Here is a 13248-nt window from a genome sequence, read left to right on the forward strand (position 1 = left end):
TAAAAATTAATGAGTTGTTTTTATATAAAATTATTTTTGGCATAAATTTTGCCTCCATCCTTTGAAATATCCATGAGCCAATAGATATAATACATTTGTGGATGTCCATGTGGGTTTGCAGCATTTCCATTTTTTTCCAAAGCACCTTAGTAAAGTTAATTTTTAAAAATAAATGTGGGTTGCAGACAGTTGAGATCACTAGTCTAGATAGAAAATGAACTAATACGGTTAAATTTTTGTCACAATGGATAAAATTCTATAAGGTAAAGTCATTTATATTTTTCTGCAGTGAAAATGTACTATTAATTTTTTGTCAACATTTTGTGTAATATGAATTATAAAAATCACTGAAGAAAAAGTACTTTCTGTGCTACCTTTACATCAAATTATTATCATTATCATTATTGAGAGATATGGTCCCTCTCTGTCACTCAGGCTGCAGTTCAGTGACATTATCATATCTCACTATAACCTTGAACTCCTGGGCTTAATTATCCTCCTACCTCAGCCTCCCAAGCAGCTGGGACTACAGGTGTGCACCACCATACCCAGCTTGCTTATTTATTTATTTATTTATTTATTTACTTTTGTAGAGACAGGGGTCTCTATATGTTGCCCAAGCTGGTCTCAACCTCCTGGGCTTGAGCAATCATCTCTTCTCAATCTCCCAAAGTGCTGGGATTACAGGTGTGAGCCATTGCATCTGGCCCACAATTTTTAATAAAAGAAAAATTATACTCTGTGCTACCTTTACATCAAAATGACTTTAATAAAAGTATCTTTTTGAATATGTTTAATAAAGAAAGAAAAGGTAAATTCAAATGTATTTATATTATTGAATAGCCTTCATATTACCAGGTATCCACTGGCTGAGTTTCTCAAGCTAGTGCAAAAAATACTCTATGCATGAATCAACAGAATAACTATGGAACATACCTGAAGTATAATATTTTTCTGGAAGATCTCAGAGCAATTAACCTTCTAGGAAAACAAGGTGTCTGTTAGAGTAGACTAAAATATCTGCATGATCTTTGCGGTCAGCATTCTAGACTTCAAGGCCTATGGTGCCACTGATGAGGCAAGTGAGATCACATTTGCAGAAAATGGTGGGCTTGGCGAATGGCTAAGCAGGATGTGGGATCTTCTTATAATGTCCTTTCTCCACCACCCCCAGCCAGAGAAAATGAAAATAATCATTGCTCCTCTTTAAGAGATATCATAGCTGAAAGATAACTGGAAAACTCTTATTTATTTTTTATAACATACAATCTAAGGAAAAAAAAAATCTTCTTGCCTCTTTCTCTAACCACACTCTTTCCCTAAGCCTCCCTAAACCACCAGCTCCCAGAACTCTTGCGTGTGCACATTTACTTTTCTCTACAGAAAAAAAAACAGGAAGAAAAAATTTAAGATACATGATCTTAGACTATATGATCTTCAAAAGCAAGAAATTGATCTGATTGCTCTGTGTGTTCCCATGACCAATGGGGTGTCTGAACTCAATAAATGTTTATTATAGTGGACTTCCCTCAATTCTCTCACCTTAAATATCCCAAACCCCCAAAGAATACATAAACCCATTTCTAAACTTTTCACAAAACAAAAGCTCACAAAGAAATCTTAAATGTAAATGTTTTCCTTTCTTACCGGCGATTTCAAACGAGAGTATTAGTGGTAATTTGTCACTTTGCGAAGCAACTACAGGAACCCGGAATAGTTCAGGGTCTATTCAGAAGTTCTTTGTTAGAGAGGCTTTGGGGTGTCAATCTAGTTGGAGGTGGGAGATGGGGAAACAGGAGAGGTTGCATGATCACAACTAGCACGTTGTTCTTGCTTAGAATCCCTGTTTATTTGGGAGGACCCACCGCAAATATATATTACTAGTACATTACATACAATAATAATAATAATAATGTTTTTATAAGTTACTTGAAAAGCCAGTAATTTAGAAGAAAATCACAAAGACAGAAGCCTAAATGGAATAAAAATTTATTTTTTCTAAAATGTTTAAACTATTAAAATTAGAAAACTATACCATTTATAATTACTAGAATCAAAATTTTACACAAAAATTATCTGAGTAAAGGTGAATTTTTAAAATTTAAACTATGTCTTATAAAAGATTGTTTAAAAATAAAACCATTCACAGTTCTATTCATTGTCTTGTTGCCAGTATAAATAATACATGCATTACTGCAAAAGCATTGTTTGTATACCTACATATATACAAATTTAAGAGCAATCTGAATTCTTTAATGTTATAAAATGTCCCATAGTTTCCATGTACAATGGATGTAAACAGTGTGCTAGATTGTGAGTAATTATAAATTGGAACACAAAGACAAGCAAAAAAGTAATGAACACAGCATTATTGTGAAGACATAATTATGTATGGAAGAATCGTTTGCATTCAGACTGTCTTAGAGAACTAATTTGACAGTTTAATTAATCTGTCTTTTCTCTTAAGCAAGCATTTCTGCCTCTCAAATCATCTTTACCCTCTAAAACAATGTGTTATTAACATCGGCAGTGGCAAAAGCCATGTATCTTCACTGTACATGTGCCATCATCTTTTATTCCAAGAGCATATACAGAAAAGTATTTCCCTGGGACCTGGACAGGATTATTTACAACAGTTCTGACACATAAACATCTCTTGCCCTAATCTAAGAATATCTGTATATTTTAACTTTGTATTAGAATTCTGCCAAAATAATATTCTCTTTTGTTTGTGTCTGATTCTCACACTGCAGGCCTTCTAGAATTCCTAAACACTAACTACATAATGCCTGTGGCACTTTCATTTAGGCAACTGTTCTCACAGATTTTCTAAATACTGTCAGGAGGTTATAAAATTCTCATTGGAAAATACTACCTAAAGTTAATCATTAGAACTAAGAACTGTAATAATTTAGACACTAATGTTAATGTGGCTTCATTTGAACAAAAGCTGGTGAGACTTAAATTTGAGTTAAAGCTTTAAGAAGGATGGAGTCAGTTATCAAGACTTTTGTACAACAAAGAAACTGTTGCTAATCAGTGTTATGACATGGTTTCTGTGTTAACCAAGCAAAACTTTACCTTTAGTGGGATTACAAAGTACCAGTAACTCATTAATTATTGCTTACCAGCTTACTTTTACTACTCTGAAAACATGTAGCTCTAAGTAGTCAGGTACATAGAATGTACATGTCCCTCCTTTTTGCATGGAAGATGCGTCACGCTAATCAAACACGGAAGATGTGTCACACTATTCAATCCAGGTACACCTTCCTGATAAACATTATGGATCCTCTGTATTCTTCCCAGACCCATATTCTAGGTACCCAAAATTAGATGACCTTGGAAGAACTTGAGATGAGATTTGTTTGCCATTGATTTTGAGATAAAGATGAACATTTTTATCTCAATCTAACATTCTCTAGATGTTAATGAGGTAGTAGTGTAAATAAAGGAGATTGTTAAGTTCATTTGTTACATCTCAAAAATCTCTGCAAAAAAATGGTAGTACAGGTCTAAGTATTCTGAAGTCACCACAATAAAAATAAAGGACAACAATAAAGCACCAAGGGCTTTACTCTCTGGCAGGAGATTACAGTTTATCTGGGAGGTATGTATTCAGTTAACAAGCCTATTCTAAAACCCCTTTTCAGAAAGTTTGTTTACATCAAAATTACTGAGATAACGTATGCTCCTGTTTCAGGTAAGATAGAGTAAATGCATCCCACTCTATCTTTCCTACTTATTACAACTATAAAATGTGCACAGAATGCATGATGCAGCCGTTTGGCAACAGCGAAAAGCAAATAATAGTTGGCAGACTCAGGAAGAAGATGAGTATTTGAAGTACTGCTATATCATAGGTGAGTTTACTCATGTGTTGGGGGGGGTGGGTGGCGGTGTGTGTGTTTCTATTTGGTATACCAGCCAATCTCCCCAGGCTTGGAATCCCAGCCTGGATTCAATATAAGCTTAAACTTGGAACTGCATAGTGATGTGGATAGAGAGAGCTCCTCAAGGAACCTTCTGATTCTGACTCTAGGAGGTGGAAACGGGTTTCATAATGCAATGCTTAGGGGTGGAGGATAGGGAATCCCTTGTGTATTTGTTTGTTTCTCTGTTTTCTCATGTATCAGTCCTCAGGCAATCCTGAAACAATAGGGCTCACAGGACTAAATCTCTGAGAAAAGATAAACTCTTCCGATTAGAGGAGCTGTGGTCCCAAGAGGGTGAGACAAGCTCCTATTTCCTTTTGTTCTCTGTCTTCCTGTTACTTGGTCTTGAATGAGGGCATACTCATGGGAAGTGTGCAGCTAAAGGAAGATAAATAAAACCTGGCTTTCTGGCCAGAGGACAGATAAGAGAAACCTAAGGGAACCAGAAAGGGCTGGAGAGATCACAGAGAGGAAAGAGCTCAGGAAAGCAACCTCATAAAGTAGTAAACTGTGCATGTGTAGATCTGACACTAAATAGCATATCGAAGACATTAAGATCTAAACTAAAGAATAGATAAGTGCCAAAGTCCCATCTAGCCATTTACTGGTGCACACATGGAACACGTAGGAGTAGCACTACAAATGCTTTGAAAACATAACTGACACTGAAACCAAAACTCACAAAAAGCAGGTTAAAATGTATGACCTGAATACAACTGGGTAAATTGCATACTAAAACAAAAATACCAAGCCAAGCACAGTGGCTCATGGATATAATACTAGCACTTTGAGAGGCTGAGAAAGGAGGATGCCTTGAGCCCAGGGGCTTGAGGGCAGCCTGGGCAACAAAGGGAGATCCCGTTTCTATGAAAAAATTGAAAAAAAAAAATACATACAAATCACAAAAAAAACAAGTTTCGTGTCATGTTTAAAATTTCCAAGAAACAAGCCAAGATCACTTAGCATATCCACAGCCAGAAAAATCACGACTCACATGAAAAAGGTAATTAACAGAAACCAATGTCTAGGTGACACCAATGTTAGAATTATCAGAAAAAAGACTTCAAATTTGCTTTAGAAAAATGCTCTAAGAATTAACGATTTCAAGGGCCAGGAGCAGTGAGTGGCTCATGCCCATAATTCCAGCACTTTGGGAGGCTGAGGGAGGCATATCACTTGAGGTGAGGAGTTTGAGACCAGCCTGGTCAACATAGTGAAACCCCATCTCTACTTAAAAAACAAAAATTAGCCAGGCCTGGTGGTGCATGCCTGTAGTCCCAGCTACTCGGGAGGCTGAGACAGAAGAATCGCTTGAACCCAGGAGGCGGAGGTTGCGGTGAGCTGAGATTGCACCACTGTGCTCCAGCCTGGGCGACAGAGCAATATTCCATCTCTAAATAAATAAATAAATGGAATTAAGGATTTCAAACCCTTGAAATAAATGGTTACATTAAAAATATCAGTAATAAATTTTAGATAAAAAGAACTAAATGAAAATTTTAAAACAGTAAATACAATAACTGAAACGTAAAAACTCACTGAATGGCCTTGAAGGCAGAACGCAGATTTCAGAGCAAAAAACCTATGAGCTTGAAGACAGATGAATAGAAATTATCCAATCTGAACAACAGAAAAAAAAAAAAAAAGTGAGAAAAAAAGAGATTCAGGAACTTGAGAGATAGTAAAACTTTTATCATGCATTGAGGTCTCAGAATGAGAAAAGAAAATACGATGTGCAAAAAATTTTTCTTTTAAATAATGTGTGAATATTTTCTAAGTTTGACAGGAAACAAGAAAAATTTTAAAAAGCTCAGTAACCCCAAACGAGAGAAACCAAAAGAATCTATATACAGACACATCACAATCAAACTGCTAAAAACTAAAGAGAGAAAATAATGTTTAAAGTAGCCAAAGAAAATTGACACATTACCTCTATAGCAGTGATTCTGAACGGGTCTGATTTTGTCTTCTGAAACAACCCAGGGACACCTGGCAAAGTCTAGAGACATGTTTTATTGTGACCGGGGATAGGTGCTACTGACATGTGGCCGGGGATAGGTGCTACTGACATCTAGTGGGCAGAAGCAATGAATGCCTCTAAGTTTCCTGCAATGTACAAGAAAGCCTCCCACAAGAATTTCTGGCCCCAAATATCAGCGCTGCTAAGGCTGAAAAACCCTGCTTGTACAAAAACAACTATTCAAATGACTGAGAATTTCTCATCAGAGATTGTAGAAACCAGAGTGAAGTGGAAAAACATTTTTAAAGCACTGAAATAAAAAAGCTATCAGTCCAGAATTCTCTATCCAGTGAAAATATCCATCAAGAATGAAGATGAAATAAAAACATTACTAAATGAAAGAAAATGAAGAATTTGTTGCCAACAGACATGCCATAAAATTATATAAAAATATATGTCAAACGTAGTAATAATAAATTAAATGAAATATTAAAGGTGTTCAAATAACCCAAAGGAAAATAGAAAGGGGAAACAGACAAATGATGAGCAGACAAAACTAAAAAAAAAAAAAAAAAAAAAGAAACGTAATAGAGTAAAAGAAGCCAGCCTCACCTGGGCACACCTGTAGTCCTATACTGAGGAGGCTGAGGCAGGAGGATCTCTTGCACCCAGGAGTTCAATGTTACGATGAGTTAGGATTGTGCTACTGCACTCCAGTCTGGGCAACAGAGCAAGACCCTGTCTCTAAAATAAAAGAAAAAGAAAACAAAGTGAAGTAAAATATAATATTGTTTAAGAAAATAAGCCGGTCTTAAAGATTACATAATAGATGGTTTCATTTATATAATTTTTTTTGGCAATACAAAACTATAGTGCTAGAGAACCCCTCAGTCATTATCAGAAGTTAAAATTGGAAGGAGGGTGTACTTGGAAAGGTATTGCAAAAGGGAATTTGGTGAGGTGATGAAATTTTTCTCTATTTCAATTGTGGTGTTGGCTACTCAGATCTATACATGTGTTGAAAGCCATAGAACTGACAGGAGGTACCAGCTGGGCCTCCTGGGTCCAGTAGGGGCTCAGAAAGCTGTGAAACTCACTCATGTCCTGCTTCAGGACTTACTTCAGTCCTGGATAAATAATAATGAAGATATATGCTTAAAATTTTCCCAACACCAGGATTTGTGCATGTGTTTTCTTCCCCAAGAAAGCTATAAACAGCGAAAATTTTACTGTAAGTTGCCCTGTGTCCTCTCTCCCTCTCTCCCTTCCCCCTCCCCTGAAACTAAAGTAAAAGAAATGTTAACTGCCCATTTTTCTGTAACCAGCCGGCCTTATCTACACTCCCAATTCCAATTCTTTGTAAACATACTTTGTAAAGTCCTGTAAGATCCTGTCTCCTTTGCCATGCCGCTGCAAGGTCATAAAGTAGATAAAACCTAAGTTGCAATTCCGGTTTTCCTCAAAATCTAAGACATGTCACAAAATAATTTACTGCCTTTGCTTCTCGCTCTGGTAACATCTTCCCACCACATGTATTTCCCACCTTAAAGAGTTTAAAAGGCAATCACCCAAAACCAACAATGGCTACCCGTTCAGGACCCCCTCCACGCTATGGAAGCTTTGTACTTTTACTCTGCTCAATAAAGCCTACAACTTTTTCTTGCACTCTGTCCGTGTTTCTGTCACTCATCATGATCAGCTGCCACACCAATTCTTTGGCATGGCCAGGCAAGAACCTTAGGCATTACAGAACTATACACAAAAAAGAGTCAATTTCATTATAACATAGTCTATAAAAATAAAAATCTTTGAGGAAAATATAGTCTTTGTAGGTAGTATTGAAAGCACAATTTTAGACTAAGGATTTTTTTTTCCTAAATCAGTAAATCAGTTCACAAACAATAAAAGATAACCATTGCAAATGCCTCCAGGGCTTAAATATTTTTCCAGCTGTTAATATTAACAATAATATAATACAAAATGATAACACAAAAATTGAAATAATATTCAGATACAAAGGCAGGCATTTTTGTACCTTTCTCATGTATTTACATGTGGGTTAGATTTACACATTATATAAAAAACTCAAGAGAATTTTGTATATTTGTTGGCCTCTTCAAATTCAAAACTTTTTAAAGCACTATTGTCAAGTGAGAGAACAATATGGCAGAATAAAGAAGCCATCATGTGCGCATTCAAACTCTTTCTTCCCAGCTTTATTGAGGTGTAACTGGCAAAATAAATGTATTTATGTAAGGTGTATAAGGTATATTATATGATTATTAGAAATACATATATATGTGTGCATGTATACATACATATATATATATATATATATATATATATATATAGTGAAATGATTACCACAGTTAAGCTAATTAGCACATCCCTCATCTTTCACAGTTACATTTATTTATTTATTTGGTAGTAAAAATACTTCAGATCTAATCTCTTAGCAAACTCTTTGAAGCTGTAATTCCACCCTCAAGAATTCTTCATTAATAAAATGATACAACAAATATACAAAATTCTCTTGAGTTTTTTATATAATGTGTAGAACTGTAAATACATAAAAGGAAGGAAGGAGAAAAAGAAGGAAGAATGAAAAAAACAGAAAAGAAAGAATGAATGAAGAAAATTAGGTGAGGCATGGTGGCTCACACCTGTAATCCCAGCACTTTGGGAGGCCAAGGTGGGCAGATCATGATGTCAAGAGATCGAGACCATCCCGGCCAACATGGTGAAACCCTGTCTCTACTAAAAATACAAAATTAGCCAGGCATGGTGGCGGGCGCCTGTAGTCCAAGCTACTCAGGAGGCTGAGGCAGGAGAATTACTTGAACCGGGGAGGAGGAGGTTGCAGTGATCCGAGATCACGCCACTGCACTCCAGCCTGGTGACAGAGCAAGACTCCGTCTTAAAAAAGAAAGAAAAGTATAAAGTCAAATATATGTTCAGTAAAAAAAAATTGCTAAGCTGTATCAATAAATACAACATAAGCATGAATAATTACGTACTCTTTCAAGATACAGTAGAGATGCTTATAATATGGCTTCAAAATTAGAAATATGATTTCAAAATCAGAAATGGTGTGGAAGTAATGACTACAACTATCTAATGCATAGGCATGTGGATTAGAAGTCAACTTTCATCTGTGAGCGAAAATTAATGTCATTAGGATAGCAAAGTTATGAAAGAGTTTCTCTGTTTTGCAGTAGTCTTCAATTTGCTGTACTTCTTTCCTCAATCATAAAAGAAAGTGCTTCAATGTAGAATATATATAGGTGAATAATTTATAAACCTGCACACAGGAGGTTATTCTCTACTAAGATAATTATGATCACTATAGCAGTTTACCTTTAAATAAATCTTTAACAAAGAGTGTCTTAGGAGACCCACAGACAAGACAGAAATTTTTAGTAAAAAAGTAAATAGATTTAAATAATGCAATTTATTATATATAAAATTGACTTAAAGAAATATTTGCCCATGATAATATATATGCGATAGCACATGTGACAGCAAAATAAAGCCATGAAACACTAAGTAGCCTAAATGAATGAATGGATAAAACACAACTTTAGCTACTTTTATTCGAGCTCTATCTCAACATACTATAAATTAAGAGAAAGAATGAAGAAAATTCATTCCCAGAACTTTGTGAAGAGTGTCTTATACATGTGAAAGTGATAACTGATATACAAAGATTAGTCAAACTTTGTGAAATAAAAAGACTAAAATCCAGAACAGAAGACTGCAATTAAATATATGCATATATTCATGAATAAAGAATCTGAGAACCCAATATTCTGTCTAAATGTCCATTGTCTAAATGTCCAGTTACACTCAGTTATTATGTTTTCTCTCTCTGTCTTCCTATTAGTCCTGTAGCTAATAAAATAGTATATCTTTATGACTCTAGTTATTATGCTTTAATAATTTATATTCCCAGAGCTTGTACTTGTTAGGCAAATCAAGAAATCATAAAGCTTTAAGAGCCATTTTAGGTCTAAAATAGAAGCAGCCCTAGTCTAGCATGTGATTCTATACTACCTGGTGAGACGTCTGAGCTTGGGTTACTTTAGGTCACTAGTCTAGAGACCCATTAGGTCGGAAGCTAAAGCTAAATGGGGTCAAGTATTGTCCAGTTGTGTTAGTGATGACCCCTCACAAAAAAAAGGAAATGAATAATTGTCGAGTATCCATTGTGACCTTTCCATCTTTCATATCAATTTTCCTGAACAACCACTCTCTGAGGTAGGTATTATATTCTTTATTTTATTTTATTTTATTTTATTTTATTTTATTTGGATAAGGAAATTGACGATCAGTTTCTTACATTTTCCAGGTTTACTTGCTCCTAAGGGAATAAAACTGGCTCTTTCCCTCCTAATTGTTTCACTTTTATTTCACTCTCTCTATATATTTTTGGTTTTTGTTCTGATTCATAACACTCACAGATATCAACAACTAAAACCATTTTTTAAAATACAATAAAAGAATACTTATGAATACCAGAATGTTATACCGGAGTTTCTAACTGGGCAAAACCAAAAAGGCAGCCTCACATGAACGCTTTGGTAGGGAAAGATGAAGTACAGATGGCAGGAGCCATAGGATAGAGGTTTCAACATATTCTTTCTGTAGAAAAACCATATTCCAACTGTGAAACATACTCGTGTTTGGAGATAGAAGGCAAAATGAAAGGCATAAACCATACTTAGAGTCAAAGAGAATCATTTCTGTCCCTATATGTCCTTTTATTCTTGGCAGTTGCATAGAGCAGCTGAATGAACAATATGTTCCAGCTGCATACAATGGAGACATCCATGGCAGGTGCAGCACAGGTATGTCATGTCTTATTTGTTATTAAACAAAAATATAAAGAAAGATTGCAGCAGTACATTGAAATAAACTGATGATCAAAATATTTTAATAATTTATTTTCTTCCTAATTTACTCTTTGGTAAATAGTGCTTTTGCTATTAGTGCAGGTCAGTAAAATAGCATAACTAAATTATGCTCTTTTATATCTGATTAATTAAAATCATAACAATCAAATGACTCTCCAGCCCACCCAACTTAATTCTCTCACTTTATAGCTGGCAAAAACTGAGACCTAGCGGGGTGGATTTGAGAAGGAAGTTATGGAGTAAAACCCTTGCCAAGGTCTAACCAAAGGCAAAGAGTACTTGCATGATTAGTAGCTTTGGACTTGGCCAGTGCCTTGGGCTGGTCAGTGCAAAGAGGCAGATATAACAATGTGCTAGTTCTGAATGTAGGCGTTGAAAACCCTTGAATGTTTCCACCTGCAGTCTTATACTTCTGCAATTACCATGATAATAACCTTCCCCACTGGCCACTGGTCCAAAAGAGTATTAGAGACATAAGAGGACCACCTTCAGGTCAGATGCTTGAAGCAAAGCCTCCCAGCTGAAGCTAACCTAGATCAGAAAGCCATACACTTCACCCCACCATCCCACCCCTGCACCAGTTGACCTGCAGAAACCATGAGTGAGCTCCTCTGAGCTGAACAGAGCTGCCCCAACTGACCTGCATGTTTATAAAGATAAATCAATTTTGTTTTAAACCAATGTGTCTTGTGGTGGTTTGTTATCAACACCATTTTAGCAATAGCTAACTGAGACACATGAGTATTGCTTGCCCCAACAGGAAAATCACATGTGCACACACACACATGCACACACACAAAATAAAAACACACATCAGAAAGAGGAGAGTGCTAAATGAGAGAGGAGATCAGTAAAACTAAACCTTACAATTGTCACACAGTAGTGTGAAAGTTGTCAGAATAAAAATTGACTTACTTATGCAAAATCCTAGCAAAATGTAATCAGGGCCAGAAAAGAGGGACTGTCATGCACCTTTGATAAATGCAATTACAAAGACTCACTGTAAACTACGACCTTGCAGAAGGACCACCTGAACTTTAAACAAAGAACACTTCTAGGAGGACTTCTGCCCAACAACTTCCTATTCAGCCTTGGACCAATGCCACCCTTGTTATTTATCTTTGCAGCTAAGAATAATTATTTCAAAACAACCCTTGTTTTGTATCGCTTTCCTTATTTTGCCTTTAAAAACCCTAACTTTACTTTTCTGGGTATACTCATACCCCTCCATGGGCTGCCATGGCACACATATTCTCTGATTACAATCTGTGATTCATTCCCAAACAAACTCCATTTTTTAATAAAGCAGCTTTCTCTATTGTCATTCAGGTTGACAGGGGCAAGGGTAAAGAATCCCAAACCCTTTAATCACAAAGTTTTGGAGAGATTAAAACTTATCTACTAGCACTGCCCTTGTCACTATGTTTAGACCTCTGTGTACTCTACTATTCTCTGGGATTTTAGAACTCAGCATGAGTCTATATGTAAAAAGCAATCTTTCCAGTGGTTTTAAGATAACTGATATCTCTCTAAAACCTGGTAAAAGACATGGAGTCAAAATTCAACTTATCATACATCACAATGACCAGCTGCAATGAAATACGATACATGGGTACCCAAAGAGGCAACCCTCAAATCCATTATTAATATTAATTTTTGTTTTTAGATTTACTCTCTCAATCTCTATAGTCCTTAGGGATTATGGCTCTACTCCCTTATTAAGGATCCTGTGGACTCCTTGGATATTTTTTTACTCTGGGTAAATCTCACAGTTATATTTATTACCATCTTATTAATTCATCAGTGAAATACATCAATAGAATTGTCAAAATATTCCTGTACTAAGATTTTACTATAGTCATCTTTTATCAGTTGGGGGAAGTTCAGATAGACCTCAACACCAAAAAAAAATTTAATAAAAATTGTCAATTATATTGATATTTATCAATGACATATTTCTTGCCATTAGTAGAAATAAGCATTTTGGATGCACAATTATCCTCATATAATTTTTAAAATTTTAAATAACCTATTTGTTTAACATATTTTTGAAGTTTTTCATTCTAGTATAAATGTTTGAGTAATACATGGATGAATAAATAAAACAATAAGTATCAATAAAAATATCAGACTGTCAAAGAATTTAAGAAAATGGAGGGAGGCACAGTGAGACTATAGGCAATGTACCTATAAATATTGCAAAAAGTATTTGTGAAAATAAAATTTTCTTTGGTCCTCTACTGAAACTGTTATGAAAATAGTCTCTGTTATTATTTTGATTTTGTCTAGAAATACCTAACTTTAAACATATTTATCAAGCTATGGTAAATACAAACTATCTGTAGAAGAAAGAAGGTATACATTTTGGTAAATAGGTATCTACAAATAATACTTTGTTTGAAAAAATTAACATTTGGAAAATTAGAATTTTCCACCCCTA

Source organism: Symphalangus syndactylus, chromosome 6 (genome assembly GCF_028878055.3).
Source record: "Symphalangus syndactylus isolate Jambi chromosome 6, NHGRI_mSymSyn1-v2.1_pri, whole genome shotgun sequence".
In the NCBI taxonomy this organism is placed as follows: Eukaryota; Metazoa; Chordata; class Mammalia; order Primates; family Hylobatidae; genus Symphalangus; species Symphalangus syndactylus.